This window comes from Pipistrellus hanaki (genome assembly GCF_964339955.1).
Source record: "Pipistrellus hanaki genome assembly, chromosome: 7".
In the NCBI taxonomy this organism is placed as follows: Eukaryota; Metazoa; Chordata; class Mammalia; order Chiroptera; family Vespertilionidae; genus Pipistrellus; species Pipistrellus hanaki.
In genome coordinates, this window is record NC_140509.1 from 74,604,555 (window position 1) to 74,625,495 (window position 20,941).

Below are 20,941 nucleotides of genomic sequence, written 5' to 3' on the forward strand. Positions count from 1 at the left end.
ACTGGAGGTAGCTTATGACTAGGACATAGGCCATGGGGAGAGTCTGAAGTGAAACCACTTTGTATTTGGCCCCCAATCCTATATAACCCCATATGTTTGTATGTTCTATGAACCTTTTCACTATAGCAGAATTGGTTCCCATTTTATTTTTCCTATAATGTAATTCTAACATGGATTTTTTAAAAAAATGTTGTCTTCTGGAAATCTATTTTCTCTTGAGTTACAAGAAAGACTGCCTAGAATCCCCTACACCAATGGTAGGCAAACTCATTAGTCAACAGAGCAAATATCAATAGTACATCAATTGAAATTTCTTTTGAGAGCCAAGTTTTTTAAACTTAAACTTCTGCGGCTCACGAGCCACATGCGGCTCTTTGGCCCCTTGAGTGTGGCTCTTCCACAAAATACTATGGCCTGGGCGAGTCTATTTTTGAAGAAGTGGCGTTAGAAGAAGTTTAAGTTTAAAAAATTTGGCTCTCAAAACAAATTTCAGTCTTTATACTGTTGATATTTGGCTCTGTTGACTAATGAGTTTGCTGACCACTGGTTTAGGATAAACAACTAGTTCCTGCTATCATGAAGGTTCTAGTGAATGCCCCGAACCATGTTTAACCCTCTTAAACAGCAAGTGAATTGCATCAAAAGTATTTACAAGATGGCGATGGAATATTTATATTTATCTGAGACTCATTTCATTGTTCGGGTAAGACTAGACTTGTCTCTAGAAACCCTTCAGTGAATTTAGAAGGCTGGGAGTCTGGGCTGGGCTGGTCCACCCCTCTGATAGGTGTATGTAGCTAAACCTTCTGAGAACAAATTATTTTCAGAAGCAGGGACAGAGAGGGCAATTTACTAATTCCCAATAGATCACAAGGTGTTGTCCATATTGACAATCTGTTTTTCCTGGGCAGGCGATAGTAGCAGTAAATCCTACTAACCTGGTCAAAGTCAAATGAACACATTTAAGAGAAACAGAGAACAGTCCCCCCACGCATCCCTAAAAAAACAGTGTCCAAAAATGGGCTGGAGGAGTGGAGGTTGAAGGGCTGTGATTGTATATTATAAAAGTATTACTAAGAGTAAAAAATAAAAACAACAATGCACACACAAATAGAACAAAAATTCTATTTACCTATTCATATATTTCAGGTGAGACAAATTCAAATATTTTTATTAAATCTACTGGCTCACTTAGCTGCCTGTACAAATATAGTCTTCACTTCTGTCAATAAATATTCATGTTAATTTTCTGGATAAAAAAATCAATTTCATGCTAGCAGGAGTACTGTGGAAAGCTGCTAGATTAAACTATGGCTCTCAACTACACGCTCCCAGCACCAAAAATAACCATATGGTATTAAGTATGCACAGGTCACTCTGGAGATTCACTGTAATTATGTCATGATGTGCTTACTGTCATGGTTTCGGTAGCTTTTCTTACCTCTCTACCTGCTTTGTTCAAGAGCAGCTGCTGGCTTACAGCTGTTGTCTGCTTCCAGCACAGAGGCTGAGTGAAGAAGTGCTTTCCAGGGAAGTCATGTTCCAAAGCAGGAACGGCTACAATGAACGGATTCAATGGGGGAACATAAAGTTCACTGGGCAAACGCCTAGTAATCAGCAGGTGCTAATTCAAGCTGCCAGTTCCAATTGGTAACTAACACTACCTAAGCAATTTATGCAGCGTTTAAAGGGATGGGAGAGGTATTTACGGACAGACTAGAATACTGCCCTGCAGAGTGCCTGGTAGCGATGTTTTTTTTTTGTTTGTTTGTTTTTTTTTAATGGTTTTCCATTAAAAAGATTGCATGGGGAAGCCTTGACTCCTATTCCTATTCACCATATGTGTCAGGACAGCATATTTGTGGATGTTGGGGGCAAAACATTCCATTATTTTTTGCTAAAGATAATACTCAATAAAGATACACCCTTCCCCCCCCCCCCCACACACACACACACACTAGTGGCCTGGTGCAAGAAATTCATGCACATTAAAAGGGAATTAATTAGAGGAAATATTTTAATATTGCTATTTGCCTTTTCTCTACAATATAGTGTCAGAGATGAAAGAAAATTAGTAAAATGCATATGAAAATAATTTACACATTTTAAATAAAAACAATCACATGATATAACAAAAACATGGTACAATATAAAAATTTGATGTAAAAATAACACTGATGAAAACAATGACTGATAAATTGATTAAACTTATTCTATCTCCCTGTATACCACATTAAGAGTGAAAACATTTTCAGAGTGTTTGACTAATTTCCCTTGGAATAAAGTATTTACAACTTTAACTTTAATGTCACACACTCTTTGAACTCAAGAAAAAGCAACATATAACTGACCATGTGTGAAAATGGGTTCAGGTAGGACTATTCCTACTCTGTATAGAGTTTGTCTTTGTGATTTATTAATAGTCATTGCAAATGCTGGCATCACGGGAAACTGTCTTTGAGTTAATTTAAATGGAAGGCCAGTGTCAGATGGGGACAAATCAATTCTCGGAATAAGGACAACCTCTCCTTCTGCAGATCCTGTTAATAGTTCAGCTTTGATAATGCTAGGTCACAATCTTTTGATAATAAATCTAGTACTATTACAAAGACCCCATTTACTATTAAGATTTCTCAGTAGCATGATGATTGCATCCAGTTTCAATTTTAATTTATGACAGGGCATTCCTGAAGAAGTAATACTATTAAGAAATTTGATGGAAATATTTTCCTTCTCAGCATCATCCCATTGAATCAATGGAACTATCACTCAAATATGTGTGAAAATGTCCATTGAGTATATCCAAGGTTTCTCCATTTAATTTATGAACGTGTTCATTTTTAGGACAAAGAATCTCATGTTTAGATATTTCTAATATTATCTATATAGTATTTCTAAATGTAGCTTTAATAATAGGTCCATACGAATCATTTCACAGGGGAGTTCAATAATATCCATTCCTAAATGAAAACTGCTATCCAGTTGGCCATCTCCAAATTTTACTAACTACTCACGATAAGCAGAATCCTCTGATCTCATATTTGTTTTAAGAGACAACTTTCTGAAACATCCCCAAACATCACAGTACTTTAAACTCGTTTGTACTATAGCTAATCACATAGCACGCGGTACAAAACTGAGACATTGTCGAAAATCCCCTCCGAGGAGAACTTTCCCACCAAATGCAACATTCAGATTCATAATTTCTCTTAGTAATCTGACTATGGCATTTATAGTATGACTTAGATGCCATGATGCATTCATCAATAATTAGAAGTTGGACCTTTTTAATGGTTTTGCAAATTCACTCTTTATATTGAATCTAGAAATTGAAGTTTCATTTAATGGAATTGGTAATTTATTTTGGGAATGAAATGTTTTTCCACTGAGAAGTAAATTTGCAGCAATTCCTGTAGATGCTGTGGGTAAAACAGTGCCACCACGACCTCTAATATAATGCATTAAAACTTTAGAAAGATATGTTTTTCCACTACCACCTGGACCATCCAAGAAAAAGCATTTGGGGTGTACAGTGTTATAGTCTGAAAGGCTGCCAACTGTTCATCCTTCAGAGAATTTATCAAAGCCTCTGCCTGTTGTCACTCCAGGATTCATTACATGTATTTGTATCTATCTGTTAATAAAGGATAGCCTGGAAGTCTGAAATGTGAACATTCCATTCCATGCAATATGAAGGCCTCTTGAATTTCATTAAGAGCACACATTGTTTCCATCTCTCCATCCCAGTCTCTCCCAGTCCCTGTCTCTCTTTGTTTTTCTCATCAGTCCTCCAGGCCTCCCTGCCTCCCTCTCTCCCTCTCCCTCTCTCCCAGCTGGAAAGGGATGGGGCCAGTGGGGGAAGCTCCATCCTCTGCCCGCCCTGGGCCTCATTCCGAGAGAGGCTCTGAGAGAGGCTGGGAGAGGGGGAAAGAAAGGGAGAAAAGGCTGTGAGCTGGTGGGTGCTGTGTGTGTCTGTGCATGTGTGGGGTTGTGAGTGAGTGTGCGGGTCCTGCCTCCACTGGCCCCGCCCCCGCTGCTGCCACAAGTCTCCACCCACCAGACCCTGCTGCATGTGCAGCCTGTGTGTTAGGCCGAGCCTTCCGTAGTTGTGGATGTTATGGACCCTGGCTCTTTATATATACACTGAGTGGCCAGATTATGATGATCTCTGAATGCTTAATAATCTGGCCACTCAGTATATATAGTAGAGGCCTGGTGCATGTATTCGTGCATAGGTGGGGTCTGGCCAGCCTGGACAGGAGAAGGGGACATGAGCTGTTAGCTGGCCTGTCTGCTGGTTGAATTCCTGGTCAAGGGGACAATTTGCATATTAGCCTTTTATTGTACAGAATATACACTGAGTGGCCAGATTATTATGCATTCAGAGATCATAATAATCTGGCCAGTCAGTGTATATATACACACATAGATATATGCTTGTTTAAACCACATACTCTATATGCAGTGTAAATATATGTAAACAGAAGTGCTTTTGGGCACATACCTAAAACACTTAATGGAATGGTGTGAGATGCAGATTTATGATAATTGCTTCAGGTTATTGATTTTATGGTGATAGAGTCTGCTTTCCCTTTTTTTTTTTAAAGTCTTAGAATTGTTTCATAAAAATGTACCTTAATTTTTCTTGGTTTGCAAGTAACTATGTAGGTCTTAAAGAGATGCAGGGTCCTTTCCCCAGAGGCCAGTAGACAGGAAGTGTATAATTGATGGGGGCTATAAGAAGGGAAGACTCATGGGTCCAGATCTCGCTCTGAACCTCCTTGTCTTTTTCCAGCCATGCAAATGCCTGCCCTTTCCCTCCTCCTCTCACCTGCTGCTCCTGGATAACGCCTCATCTTTCAAGACTGAGCTGGGTACCTCATCGCTACCCCTGCCTTCCTAATCTCCCCAGGTGGGTTAAGTGTTCCTTACCCGAGTTCTCCTATTATTTGTCTTTTTTTTTCTATAATACTATTCATCACATCACCTTGCAATATCTATTTGTCTTCAACCTGGAATATACTCCCGAGAGCAGAAAATCTGAATGTAAAGTGATGCTGCTCTGACTTAGAAGACTTACAAACGGACACTTTTCTAAGAGTGTGACTTGAGAGATATGACATGTATTCTAGTGTAAAGTATAAGCTAGGCCATCCGTCCCTAACACCTGCACTGTGACATGGGCCACCCATTGTAATGAGTTCAAATGCTATTGATTACTCCCAACAAATAGGTTGGGTATTAAAAAACCAAATAGCAACATGGTTTCCATATTAAAACCATAGTTTATCTTGTGTGAATACTGGAGGCTGCGCCACACAACTGACTTTTTTATGGTAAGTGATTGTAGCATGTGGGATTCCAAGAATATCCATAATAATAATAATAATAAAAATATTGGCTTCTCTGAGCTAAATAACCACCTTAGTTCTTAAAAAATATTTCAATGCTCATCCCACTTAGCTTTATGTTTATTTTTATGCTATGATATGGGGGAGGCACAAATAACATCTTATGAGAGTAGGAATATTTTAACTCAGTAATTATTGTCATTTACAAACCTTAAGTCATTTATATAAAGCTCTGAGAAAAACAACGAAGATATTTTTATTTATTCCTTGCATCCTACTTTCATGCCTCATGAAAATAATAAAAGAAAAAGTAACCAGGAACATACTTCTCTGCTCATCAGTGAATTATAACTTACTTGTCACAAGATGAGTTAAGGCAGTATTTCAAAGAAAGGCAAAAATCTATTAGTAAATGTAGTAGTACCTCTTATAATAGAGGTGGCTTTTGGTCTCTTTAAGGAATGACAGGAAAATGCTCAATTTTATCCCAATATCAAATTCCAGATTTTTATCATGTGCCATTAAGTGTCAAGATATAACTAACTGCATTTTGATCATCTGATGACGAGGCATAGTAAATCAGACATAGGGGAAGCAGTGATCTAAGTCCTTTAAGACCTATATTTAAAAGTTAAACTATAAAGCACTTGAATTTGTTACTATGTGCTTTTTTCCCATAGTGTGTTTTCTAACTGTGCTTGTTCTGTGTTACATGAGGAAGGTCTCATTTGTTATCAATGGGGCAAATGTCTTGGAGCTGAAAAACCAAATAGGTCAAACTTTTCTCTGGGGAATGCTGGGTTTGTGTTAAAGGCAATTTCTTATTGCCTGTGTATGGCTTTTCTCATCCTTGTTTGGCAGATGAACTTCCTGAGGGGTAAACAGGGAAAGCAAGCTTGGATCATGCAGAAGTGAGAAATGCAAAGCTATGAATTGACATAGGAACCGGTGGCTGTGCAACCTGAAGGGACAAAGGTGGAAACACAATCAGAGGCCATGCACTCTATTTGTCTGAATGTTCATCTGAAGGGCCAGAAAATCCAATTATGAAGAATTTTAATTTTACACTGGAGTGACAGGAGCAAATCCAGAGTTTAGGGAACTGGCAGGCAGTAATGCTGGTTTTGGCAGGAGTGTTGTGTGTTGATTGGAAAGGAGATGGATGGAGAGCAGTGAGGTTAAATGGAAATGAAGCTGAAGTGTCCAGGAGTGTAGTGATGAGAGCAGAGATCACCATCTGGTCAATGGGGATGGAGAGGTGATGTCTAGAGACCTGTGGGTAGAAGTAATCCAGGTTTTTGAACAATCTAAATATAGCAGGAGACAACGTGGATATAAAGACAAGCTTAATTCCATGCTTGGGATAAAAGTAAAGTTTTCTATATTGAAATTTAGAAAGGGGGGGGATTTAAAGAGAAATATAAAAAAGTTGCAGTTTAACTTACTGCTTTTCTTGCATCCCCTTCCTTCCTTCCTTCCTCCCTCCCTCCCTCCCTCCCTTCCTTCCTTCCTTTCTTCCTTCCTTCCTTCCTTCCTTCCTTCCTTCCTTCCTTCCTTCCTTCCTTCCTTCCCTCCATATTATTATAGATTAAGGAACTTATATTTTCAACCTCTTGGCTGAAAGTAACCCATTGAAATGATTAGATATGTCAGATTTTCATTCCAGATTCTCTTCAACATTTCTTGATTTGTTTTATGAAATTTCTCTTTATTTATCCTCTCCTCAAATATTTTAAAGTAATATTTTATGGAACCTGTTATAAAAATGTACTTTGGCTAAGGAAGGCAGTGGTTGTTAAATTTCATTGTTCATCAGAACCATTGGGCATCAGATTACTGGGTCCCATCACAAACTTTCTGGCAGGGCCTGAGAACTTGCATCTGTGATAAGTTCCCAGAGGGTGCTGATGGCCCAGGTGCAGGGACCAGACTGTGAGAAACCCAGTGCTGCTGAGGGATCTCCACTACATGAAGTTAGGCTGCTGACTGCTACTTTATAGTTTAAAAAATGTGAAATCTTTTCAACGGATTCGTGCAAACAAAATTCCAAGCAGAGATATAGTTCTTATCACCTGCGATGCTATCAGATTGCAGGGGTAACCAATTTTATGGAATTGGTACATTCCTGAAACTTGAATCACTTTACATCACTAAGGCAACAAACCTTTAAGTTAATACTCAAGAGAGGAAAATATTTTATGGTATAAATGCTCACTGCTAATTTGTTAGGCTTTAAGTTTTTATGGTTTTGGAACTTACCAGTTTCTAACATGGACTCACCTGTAAAGAACCCATTGTCCTTTAAAAACACAGTGATTTTTATTGGGTTCCAGGGAGCTGTGACAGTCCACCGCACTCTGAGTCCCCCGCACACCAGCCAGAACCATCTGGGCTTCACCACTGACTGCCAAGCCCTGGGTCTGATCCCTCTGCCTCGTGCTTTTGCCCACTTGCTGTGAACAAGAACAGCTGCCCATTCGTCTCTGCCTCTGAAGCTATGTGTATGCTCAAGTGACTGCATCAAGTTTGGTGTTGGCTTTTCATGTGCTTAAAGCAGGAGGGGGATCCACTTGGTGTGTGCACACTGCTCAGCCCCCACTGACTGTTCCCTAAGGGGTCCCTGTCTCTGAGCCCTTCACGTGGAGTCTGCTTGGATGATGCATGACCAAACTCCCCTCTTCCAGTAAACTCGATGCAAGAAGAGTAGCTTCTCTGAGAGAAGGAGATAATGATGTGTGGGCAGCACAGAAATGACAAAAGGATTCAAGACTTGAGAAAGAGATAATTGCGTTAAACACAGCCTATAGGGAGCACAGGGAGAGGTAGAGAAGTCTCATTAAAAAGGCCCCTTTGGGCCCACATGGAAATATCTGGGCGTTTCTAGTTGCCCTCGGTAACAGGAGTTCCCTTTCTCTGTGTCTAAGTTGAAAGGGATGGGAGCAGGTGAAACCTTTCTTCTGCTAATAGGATGTGACTGCGGTAGTGAATTAACACTTTCTACTTAAGGTTCATTCTCTTTCAGCGAATGACACCAGTGATATCACACCTGGCAAGTATTTACTCATGTTTGTTCCAAAATGTGTTTGAAGAAGAGGGTGGGAGGGAAATCCAGCCTGATCTTGATCAGAGAACAGGGTGTATTCTCTTTACTTAGAGAGTTGAAAATTTATCATGACATATGCTGGCTGCACAGTCAAAACTTATCAACACCCACAACTTTGGAAGCTCGACAGGATAGCTCTGTGGGAGCCGCTTCCTCGGTAGATGCTGGTTTGATACGTCAAGTGCGGGACCCGAGTGAAGCAGAGGGAACCTTTTCGGTTGCACCTTCCCTGTGTGCAGTGATGGGGAGATTTGCATTAATCTCGCCTCATAAAAATGTTAAGAAAAGCATTGTTCTATTCAGTTCATGGTCCTGGTGGTCACGATTTTAAGTTAGAATATATATTACAGAACATTATTTACTCTGGCCTTAAAATGTATATCAAGAAGCAAAATGTTATCCAAGTCAGCAAATTTAGTTTGTATTTTATCACAGGTATTGAGAGTATTTTTCTCTCTGGACCGCCGTGACTTTCAATACGATTTTGCTTACACAGTTCTTCTTGAGACTTAGTACTAAGTCAACCTAATTATATCCAATAGTCATGAGTTCTTAAAATGATATTGGCCTCTGTTATAAGAACTTCATATCACATAATCAAAAAGTTGAAATTTTAGCTAATAAAAGATTTTTAATATTTATGCCCCTCGTCTAACATAGGGGCCTTTTTGTGGATCTACATCATAAACAAATTAAAACAGTGACCAGTTTCAAGTGCGTCTTTCAAATAGTCTTCTTGAAGTTTTCTGACTTATGACTACAATGTTTTCCATCTTGCACAGGATGCTAGTCATTAAGTGTCTGGCTCCTTAATGATACCAATCACCACAGCTCTCTGGCTCTTTAATGATTAGCTATTCCATAATAATTTGTTCTCTGAATCCGTGCACCATTCCATTTAGGTGTGTCACTGACTATATATATTTACTGCCACTGATTATGTATATGTATTTGCAACTTGAAGTAAATCTTAGCTTTCTTGAGGGAAATGCATATTAACATTCCTTTCCAGTATTTGCTCTCTTTACATATCTCTGACATTTCTCCTGCCTTTCCTATGTCATTATCCTCCTGCCTCTTTTCCTTCCTTTCACTGGTCTCTCTTTCCTGTAAGTTTGTCTGCTTCACTGGTGCTCACAATTCAAAGTCTGAATTTCAATGATCTCTGTAGCTTTCATTTCTATTTCTGGTTTCTCACCTGCTTATAGGTGAAGGTGCTTAGAAGGATAGAATTACAAGAAACACAGAAGATTTTTCTCATATGTAAAAGAGACTAGAAAGATCCTAAATTATATCCAATTATAGATTTCCAGGCATTCATTTTCTCTGCCCCCATCTATCCCAATCTATATTCTATTCCTATCAATTGCAACAGAGAACATACATTATGCATTTTCTTTGGCCAGATACAAACTAATCAGAATTACACTCTTTGAAAACTGTATCATTCTATAGCAAGCATAAGCCAAAGACCACAAAGAGAGTTATCTGAAAAAAAAAGAAGTATCAATGCAATATTCCAAAAGAGGTGTTATTTATTTTTTAAATAACATTTCTCCCCCAAAAGGAATTAGAAGACAGTTAAGTGCCATGACCTATATCAAACAAGATAGTATTCTCAGTTTAATGGAAGAAAGAATGAAAAGAGGACCTTAATTAAAACTAATTTCTACTTCTTTATAGTTGGCCTAGAAAATAAATAAAGCTCTAGGTAATATTTCTTATAGTGTTAACAAAGATTTGAAAAGAATATAGGGCTATGGAATAGGACCGGGTTCTAGAATGGGATACTAAGAAGTCATAGAAGACAAAGAGTTCTTCAAAACATGGTGGAAAACATAAAGAATTAAAAATAAGAAAAGTAATAGTAATAGCATCGGATGTTTGCTGCCCAGCCGCCTAGGGCTGGCCTGAGGCACAGGTAAACGTTGGATGTTGGCTTCCCAGCTGACAAGGGCTGACTCAAGGCACAGGCAAGCTTTGGATGGTGGCTGCCCAGCCACCCAGGACTGCCCAAGGCTCAGGTAACCAGGGCTGGCCAAGGCTTGCGCTGCCAACAGTGGCAGAAGCAGAGGTGTGATGGGGGCATTGCCTTCCCCTGATCACTGGGTTGCCTCCTGCCCTTGAGGGCTCCTGGTCTATGAGAGGGGGCAGGTCAGGCTAAGGGACCCCCCCCCCCGAAGTGCATGAATTTTCATGCACCAGGCCTCTAGTTAAAAATAAGAAAAACAATAGTAAATTAAGAGAGTGATAAAATTAAAGTAGACATAAAATCCTAGCAAGCCAATCATGAAATACAAAAATTAGGGTGTTTTGGGGAACTTACAGCATTATAAGTGTCTTGCATTATTCAGGACAATGTTACACATACTTATTATATATATCTTTGGTAAGAATCAAGGACAGAATGCAGTGCTAACCACTAATAAAAGCATAATAGAAAATATGACTTCCTAAGATTACAGAATAAAAATTACTTTAAAATTCAAGAAATTCAAAATAAGAAAGTTTAAAAAGTAAAAACAATAGCAACAGAAAACACCTCAAAGCAGATTAAAAACTTAAACATATGATCTGAAACTATAAAACTCCTAAAAGAAAACATAAAGGGAACACTTTATAACATTGATCTTGGCATGATTTCTTGGAAATGACACCAAAACACAGGCCACAAAGTCAAATATAGACAAGCAGAACTATATCCAACGAAAAAGCTTCTGTACAGCAAAGGAAGCCATTAATGGAGTAAAAATAAAGCAATTCACATAACGAGAGAAAACATTTGCAAACCATATATCTGATAAGGAGTTACTTTCTGAAGCACACGAGGAACACCTACAACTTAATAGAAAAAAAAAAGAGTAAAATATTCGACATTTCTCTAAAGAAGGTATACAAATGACTAAGAGGAATATGAAAAAATGCTTAGTGTCACTAATCATTAAGGAACTACACATTTAAACCAAAGTAAAATATCACCTCACTGTCGATGTGGCTATTATTAATATAAAAATATAAACAAATCTTAAAAATAAAGTGTTGGTAAGGAGGTAGATAAATTGGAACCCTTGTGTTTTGTCACTGAAAATATAAAATGGTACAGCCATAATGGAAGCTTCTTGAAAAATTAAAAATAGAACTACATAACCCAGAAATTCCACTTTTGCCTGTTTACTCCAAAGAATTTAAAACATGATTTCTAAAATATATTTGTCATTCTATGTTCACAACAGTCAAAAAGTGTAAAACAACATAAATTCCCATTGATAGATGCATGAATTAAGAAAATATTGTATATATCTACTGAGGAATATTACTCATCCTTAAAAAGATGAAAATCCTTTCATTTGTGACAACATGAATAAGCCATTAGGACATTATGCTAAATGATATGAATAATGGTCACAGAAAGACAAATGCTAGTTGACTTCCTCGTTTGAGGTATCTAGAACAGTCACACTTGCAGAAGGAGAAAGAAGAAGGGTGTAGTCAAGGGCATGGGGGAGGGAGAAATTGGAAGTCTCTATTCTAGGTACCGACTTTCCATCCAGCAAGATGAAAGAGTTCCAAGAGATGCTGTACAACCGACCAAGTACATACAGTTTCAGCATTGTGTTGTACAACTAAAAGGTTATTAAGAAGGTAGATTTCACATTACATGTTTTTGCCACACACAAAAGTGAGTGAATACTATTGTTATGCCAATTGAAGGTGAGGAAACTGAGGCTGAGAGAAGATGCTGAACTTTTGTCTCTGTAGCCTTCACACACTGTTTCAATCATCTGAAAGGGTGAATCTGCTCCTTTGTCACCCTTTCCTTTAGTGTCCAGTTATACCTACTTCAATCAGCCCTCTGGCTTATTCCACACTCACTAATGGACAGACTCATGCTCTTCTTTTAATAGTTCCCAGAGAGTCCTGAAGAACATTTGGTATACTGTACTATAATTAGCCACTAAAGATCCATCTCTAACAGACTCATTCTTTTGGAACATACTCTGACAAAAGATCCTCTTTTGTTATTTGGAACTAAAGAGATTCCCCTTCTTCCAAAGTTCCAATGCCATGCAGTTAAACAGCATTGTCCCATAGTCGTAAAGTAGAAACTTGATTGATTGACAAAGGACCAGAAACAGACATAACTTAGCAAAACCAAGTCTGAAAACTTTCCCCCCCAGAAAATTTCTTTAAAAAAGTGATAAAGGCAAAAGAGACGAAAGCAATTCTCACACTCAGTACTCCTAGAGACTATTTTGGCAGGGGTTTATTTTGTGCCCAATATCGTAGAAACCATCATCTTAATGATTAAAGTAAAAATAACGGAGGAAACTTGGTTTCTTGGCTCCAATGATTTGATTTCCTCTATTAGCTGGAGCCATGCATCACTGCAGATTTGTAATTCCTGCATCACACCTCTCTGAGTCAGAGAGCAAACGTGTTAATGAGGCACAAAAAGAAGGTCGAAGAACTTCCCTCCTTCAGATTAAAAATCTAGGCAGTGGTACAGGCATTCAGAAAGATTTTCGGGATATCTCTCAAATATTTAAACCATTCTTTTCTTTTAAAAAAGTGTTCATTGTCAAGGAAGAGCAAAATATTATATGGTTCTTGGAGGTCAATCGAATATTAAAGGTAACTGTCCCTCTCTGTACTTAAAATGATCTCAATTTGTAACTACTTGATTGGCCCCGAGTTATCTATAATTTAATTATGTTTATCCCAGCTCACCTGGAAGAACCCAAAATGAAATGGTGGCGTTGGTTTGTGAGGTCAGAATCAATAGCCATTAAGAGAATGAGATTTTTTAAATCTAGGGGGGAAAGCAAGTTCTTAAAATATCCCTCATATCAACCTCACAATTCTAGGTATTCAGACAATACACATTTGGTGGATTTTATCCTGATGCATTTCACTTATTTAGCATCTGGAAAGGTAGGCATTAATGTAAGAACTGATGGTGAATCAGAGTAAGAGCTCAAAGTTCAGCTTTCAGAGTCTTTTGGACTTGGGTGGCACATTTAGAGGCAGGCAGACAGATCCTGAAGCGGACCGAAATAGATGAAAGCTATAAAATAGGAGAAAATTCTATGTAAGCCAAGTATATGAGTTTCTTTGATCATGCCATTGGCATCATGTAAATGCCAGCCACCATTTTATATGCAGCTTAGATCTAGCAGATGTTGGCATTTAAATATAGGTTGCTACGAGAGAAAATTGCCCTTGAATGGAAAAGGAAGTTTATTGGTAGAGGAAAATGATTTTCTCAGTTAACAGTTATAACCCCAATAATAGAATTGTTTTCAATCAGGGGTTGCAGGGTGGGGAAGGAGGAGAGATATAATGATACCTCAATGCCGATCTGAAAGGAAATCGGCTTCTGTTTAAATTGCAGGCGTGTGGGCTGTATACATAGAACCTCCTCCTCCCTCTCTTCTCAGACCTCAAGGCTTCATGTTAAATGGAACAAATCACATCCTTCGTGGTTCTGCTCTGTTTGGTACAGCTGCTTGCTGCAGGTGGTGCCCTAAAAATATAGTGTTTGTTTATTTTGCAGCATAGCAGTCTGCAGGGTGGTACCTCACAGTGCAACTTGAGGCTCCCTTCTTTCTCTGTCAGCGAACTAAATGATGGAAGACTAAGACCTCCGCCAAACCTGGCAGGAAATGGCCCAAATGAGAGGCACAGGTAGTGCTTGAGGCTCGGCTCCCGATACGTTCCATTTTCTTCGGATTCATGAGGCAAAGCTGACAAGCAGACTATCTGTCATCAGAGCCTCTGACTGGGTTTCAGCAAAGGCAAAGCCAAGCAGCAAACTGCCTTTGTTGGGGGAATTGTTATGCTTCTCTGGAGAGAAACATCTGTAAGCATATGGGGTTAAGAGGAAAAAAGAACCCAACATGGGATCACAAAGAGAAAATAAAAGTGAAGATTAATCTCAGGTAAATGTTGATGCAGATCTATTTAAGTAGAGCTTTCAATGATTTTAAAAAAAATGTCTTAAATGATATAATAATTTTCCAGCCAAACCCATAGGGCCCTCATTTGAAAGAGTTGTGGAATACAGCACAATAACTATGTGTGAAATTGTCTATACTATAGTTAAAATAATTACATACAAAATTATATTTTCATTATTATTATTCTAGACTTTTCTCATTGAATGAAGCTTTAAGAAAACACTCCCCCAAATTGCAAGGTTAATCTGAACTAATTGGTACTGGGGTGGATCATTGATGATAATGAATCATGCCAATCAACCTTTGGTAAGGCATAACTTACTGTAAAAACCTTATTTAATTTCACTGAAATTGTGATAGATTATAACCCAATATATAAATAAGTAAAATTTAACACTTGGAAGAATCTTCTAAAGAAACCTTGAAAAATATTGGCCTCTAGCCAGCAAATAACTAATGCTTCCCTAAGATTTAGTGTCATAGAGATGCATTTGGATGATTTGTATGGGAGGAGAGGTGGCACCAGAATAGTAAAGATGATGCTATGATTTCAACCTTCAGAAATGGGAATGACGCTCTTCATCAGAACAGCGGTGGAGAAAAGGAGAGGAAGGCACAGGCCTGAGGAGGGGAGCAGGAAGCCCACCATCTGGTGTGACAGGTGGACAGAAACAGATAAATGGAATAAGGCAAAGTGAATTTCAAAGTTTAAAAAATAAATTTAAGGCTGATTCAAATGTGGGAAATAAAGAGTGGGAGAATGACAAGATTCTGAAGGAACGTGTTGAGTATTTAAAGAAAGAGGAGGATTTAAATAGACTGAAGGCAGAGAGAGGAAGAGGCAAGCTGACTTGCTCTTGAGAACGGTGACCTGTATTTATTGGCTGCAGTCTGGTGACCATATAGCACATGGTCAGAGCTGAAGATCCACCCTTATTATTCATTACCTAGAATGATAGAGCTCACTGCCCTTACTATCCATTACCTAGAATGTTCTTTCCCCCCATATTGTTCATGGCCTAGCTCTCATTATACTCAGAACTTGGTTCAAAAATTACCTATCAGTTGCCTTCCTTGATCACGCTATGGTAGTCTTGTCTTCCTTTATTCTGTAGTAGAGCAGTTATGTGGGACACAGTAGATATATATAGGTATAGATGATAGAGAGATAGATATAGATATATCTTTTCATAAAAATTTACATTCCATGAGAGCAGAAAGAGGCTTTCAGCAAATACTTGTTTAGTGACTGACTGCAAGCAGTTAAACAGTATGGAGAAATAAAATTGCTTTACATTTTAATCTTTAGATTGAATCAATACAACCTTAAGCTACCATTTAAAAACTGCAAACTTCCACCCACTGGTAAGTGATGGTGTCTAACAGATTTAACTGAATCACTGATTGTATTTTTAACTGAATGATTAGTTTGGCTTTGTTTCATTCCAATTTGGCCTCTCTCCCAAAAGCAGTAGGTCCAAGGAGGGCTCCTTCGCCTGCAATGCAGAGCCCAATAGGTGATGAATTGAAATAAGAAAAAGAAATTAACCTTCTCTATGGGCACAGGTCTATGTGGTAATTCTATATAAGTGAAACATGTGTGCAAGGTTAATAACTGAAGAAGGGTGTGTTCTGCATACAGCTCAGTTTCATCTACAAGGAAGGAGATAGAATTTTACGAACATGTAGAATGACTAGCCAATTGTCTTTGCTCAGGTCTGTCAATCCCCCTAAATCCAGTTGCTAACGAGGCTCCTGAATGCACAAGAAGACAGCAATTCTGACCCGTTACTTCACATGCTATCCTGGCAATAAGTGATGGGTAGCCTATTAAATAGTTGTAATATTTTGCCAGGAGATAAATCAATTCCACTTTTGTGATATGGTCTCTTATTTAGTTCCAGATGAAGTACCATAGGCACCCTGAAGTTTTAAGACATGTTTGTATCAAAGAAAGTGTGGGCACCACATGACTATATCATTCAAATTCAGATCTCAGACTTGTTATTAAGTGCCCAAACATTTTCTCATTGATTTTGACCACTGCTTTACCATCTTTTCAGAATTCATCCTCTTTAAAAAAATATTTTTATTGATTTCAGAGAGGAAGAGAGAGGAAGAGAAACATCAATGATGAGAAAGAATCATTGATCAGCTGCCTTCTGCATGCCCCTTACTGGGGATTGAGTTTGAAACCTGGGCATGTGCCCTTAACCAGAAACGAACCCTGGACCCTTTAGTCCACAGGCCAATGCTCTATCTACCGAATCAAACTGGCTAGGGCAGAATTTAATAACATTTAAATCCTTTAGTAACATTTCTCTAATCTGTTAATTTGTAAGCAACACAGACTTTGCTAAGTTTGTGAAATAAGCACATTGCCGAAATAAATCCATGAACAACTATTGAATCACTGATATGAAACGTTACCATATCTCACAGTATAATTTCTATTAAAATTGATTTTCATTGCAACCTACAATAGTATACTAGGACTAAACCAACCTAAATGCGGCATGTGACTAATATGATCACTAGAATAACATGAAATACAGCAAATATTATTTGTAAAATATAGAAACTTAAGAAAGAGAAAATTTATCTACAATTTTATGATGAAGAAATCAACAAAGTATGGAAAATATATAAGAAAAGGAAAGATGAGAAACTGGATGACATTGGATAGTGAGTGGTAAAAGTAATGCTTGGCATTTATAAAATTGCTGATAAGACGCAGATCAAATTTAAGAGGTGGAGAGATTGAAAATCAATAAGGAAAGTAGAGCATTGCAGACATTTCAGAATAAAAAAAGACATAAGGAAACTCAAAATATTTTTGGACCTATGACACTCTCTAATGCTTGACTTTGGAGCCATATTTGCAATTAGTGTTAACCAAAATAATCATGTGACCAAGAGCTGACTCATTCAAGTATAAGAAAATATAATATTGTATTCAGAGAAGTTCAGAGAAGGTTATAAGTGATAAACATATGAGGGTAAAATGAGGTAGCCTTGACTCTCAGGGTTACTGCTTGAGAGGAATTTAAGGATGTGTGGGAATCAGGACAAAAATCAGAAGAATGAATGACAGAGTCCGGACAAACACAGCCATGATGCCACAGAGACAGGGATAGGCAAGAGAATAATGAGGCTAGGAATCATAAACCGAGTTTTGTAGAAGAATGTGTGGGTTGAGAGTAGTAGAGTTAAACATCCTATTCATAGGAGTGATACAAGCAAAAGGTACAGAAGGAATATTACAGATGGCTCTTCTTCTACTGTGTAAAAACTATTTAGCTTAAGTATGTTTGCACATATTGTTAGTCTTTTCCACTGAAGTATAACATGCTACACAATATATTATTCCTTTATTATAGCTGTCATTATAAATCATCTTTACATCCTTCCTTTGAGAATGCCTTATTATTTGAAAATGCGATCCCATTCTACCATTATTGTAACTACCACTGTGTTTAGAAGTTCCTATAAAGAGAAAGTTGCCAACAAATATTTATTTTTTAGAAAATGTTTTGACCTGGGCCTTCTGTCTCCTGGGAGCTGCAGCGGTGAAGGTGATCGGGCAGTTCTGGCATTTTCAGAGCCAGAGGTCTACCTGAGCCACTAGTAGAAGGTGCCACGGCTTAATAAGCAAGCTCTGTGCCACCTGGAGTCACGGTGCATCCACAGGGACAGAGCAGTACTTTGCTTGCTTGATGAGAGCTCAGTTTGAAGACCATAGGAATGAAAAGGATATGGTAAAGGGAGGCAGAGGATGAATTCTGGCCCCATCAGCATCCTCAGCCATACATCCTTCCTGACTCTCCTGGGGGCCCCTGCTATGAGAGATGCGAGTGCTACAAGGTTCCTGACTTGTGCTTAGGTGACTGGCATCCTTCTGAGAGGGCCATGATCCTGATTACTTTGCCAAGAGAGAGCACTGGAGGAAACTGCAGAGGGAGAGCTGGGAGCGAGAGGTTGAGCAGCAGCTCCAGAGGAAAAGCCCATCCTTCTCCTCTGCCCACCCCTGGAGACCATGGTTGGTGGTCCCTACACTGAAGCTTTGCACCCTCCCTCCCATGGCTGGCGGATAGGAAGGTGATTTGCGCCCACTGTGGAGGCATATTGCGACCAGGCCCCAGGAACATCAGGGGGAGAGAGGGGGGGGGAGAGAAGATATCTCATTGGTTCAGTGACATAAGTTACAGAAAATATGCACACTTGTCCTAAAAATAATAACAAGGTATGTCTGTTGTGCTCTGTCTAAGGAGTAACATGATGCCAGGTGACTATGCCACTGTCTTGCCATGTTTCTTACCAGTTGTGCAGATGAAGAAAAGTGTGTGAAATGTAAATATATATATGTAAATATATATATTTATATATATAGATGGAAATATATATATATAAAATTGATTGTGACAAAAAAGATATCCCAAAATACAAGATATATTATGTACTAAAAGAGGAAGTTGGTAATCTTTTTGTTCAAAGCTAAGAGCTCGTTTTTAGTATATTTATATATAACTAGAGGCCTAGTGCATGAATTCATGCATGGGTGGGGTCCGGCCAGCCTGCCCCAATCGGGGCTGATGGGGCTGGGCCAGCTGGGGGGAGGGGCTGCAGGTGGTTGACCAGGTGGCCCCATCCCCTGGTTGAACTTCTGGTCAAGGGGACAATTTGCATATTAGCCTTTTATTATATAGGATTTCTTCCTTTCTGAAATAACTAATTTAATACACTTTACTATTTTATTCTGAAACAAATTCATAATTACCGAATTAAATATAAGAAATGGAATTGTGCATGGTTCACTGAACAATAGTCTATGCAGAGAACTTCCACTTAAATCTCACATTAATAAAGACAAACCTAATTATTAGTGATCTCTTGTAGCCTATAATCCTCACCACCACCTTAAATGTATTGGTGTTTTTATTCCATGATATTTCCAGGCATTCTCATGGATCAAGCGATATTATGCTTTGGGGGTAAGCAAGCGCTTTAAACAGTACATACAACATAAGCAGACACTGCCCACTGATGCATAATAGATGTGGGATATACGTCCCCTGTGTAGGCTAGTGTGTTGGTAGACTAAATAGTATCACATTGACTCTGGGAATCATAGTTTTAACTGGGGAGTAAGTAAAGTTAGCAGGATTTAGTTCATTTTTGCACAGCACTGTGAATTAGCCTGAAACATAAAATAGTATTCTCATTGAGCAGTAGAAGAAATTGAGTTAAGAAGAAAATAAATATGCCTCCAGCAATGCCACCTTTATTGTTTTCAAGGTAATTTCTTAAACATTATCTCATTTAGTTCATAATTACAAAATAGTTTATTATACACTGAGTGTAAGATTTACGGACTGTTACTCCCTGACTGTGAATATTTTACCTTATATTTCTGAAGTTGCATGTAGGGAATACATAGACCATTAAGGAAAAAATTCTTCAACTTAATTTATCTTTAGAGACTGTTCAAGTTCTTGCATCCTGCTTACTTGCTCGTGAACTCACAGAAATAGTCACCAATCCATAAGGCACATTTCAGGAATAAAGCAAAATAAAATAAAGGACATGATAACTGATTGTTCAGGGTTTACTTTTGCCAAAACTTAATTGACATCTGTGAATAAGACTTGGTGTTCCAATGACTTTGTCATTATCTAGAGAAATTGAAAATGGTTATAAAGTTAAGCATGTACCTATTTTAGAAGTACCAATGGATCTTGATTACTTCTTACTAATTAGGGATAAATGCAGTTGCGGTTCTAAAATTAACTTGTGGAACACAGTTTATATGCTCTGTGGTATTCAATTGTGCCAAAAAAAAAAAAAAAATACTTTCCTGTTTCTATTTACCATCCTCATTGTCCTATTTCAGTAACTTTGTCACTGGAAAAACCTCCTGTTCACAATTGTGTTTTGGTTCTTCCCATATTTTTGTGAATATTTATATAAATGATTCTGATGTTATGGAAAGACAAGTCACATTTATTGCATTTATTGGGTTATGACCTTTTGACAATGTCGGTGTACCTCCGTACCCAGGAAACCTAGAGTAGGTGCAGTGTGTGCAATATTTGAAACTAAGGAGCAAAGCTATTGAACCATCACAGGACCGAGGGGAGAAGCCAGGTGCTTGTCCTTTTGCCCATTTCCATCACAGGCAGAAAAGTAGTTTTGTCCTAGGAAGAAACTTGTTGCACAGTCTGGCCACGGAACTAGGCATGAGAAGACTCAAGTTTTTCAGTTGCAGCTCTGAACCACCTCACTCTTTAGTGTGGATAGATAGTAGACACAGGAGAAAAACAGAGACTCAGTGTTTGATGGCGGGCTAGTTATGTGATTGGCTGGATCCTGTAGAACTGTAAGGGAAATGACTCTCAGGCCCAGAAAGGAACTGATGGAGCAACTAGAGCTGTGGTACCATTTTTAGTATTATAGTATCATCTTGACCAGGCAGTATGTGTTTCTGAGCAATTCAGGACAACAGAGATAGCAGTACTTTAAAAAAAGGGAAG

At 38.4% G+C, this 20,941-nt stretch overlaps 1 protein-coding gene and 1 pseudogene across 6 annotated transcripts in view; one reads left to right on the top strand and one right to left on the bottom strand.

Moving 5' to 3' along the window:
* Positions 1-20,941, bottom strand: part of NKAIN2 (sodium/potassium transporting ATPase interacting 2) — a gene marked incomplete at its 3' end in the record, with an annotated part of 734,130 nt that overhangs the window by 96,123 nt on the left and 617,066 nt on the right. The window lies entirely within an intron of this gene.
* LOC311625716 (NADH dehydrogenase [ubiquinone] 1 beta subcomplex subunit 9-like) lies at positions 14,694-18,607 on the top strand (annotated as a pseudogene). The gene is made up of 2 exons: positions 14,694-14,717; positions 18,043-18,607. The product of its transcript is annotated as an NADH dehydrogenase [ubiquinone] 1 beta subcomplex subunit 9-like (transcript).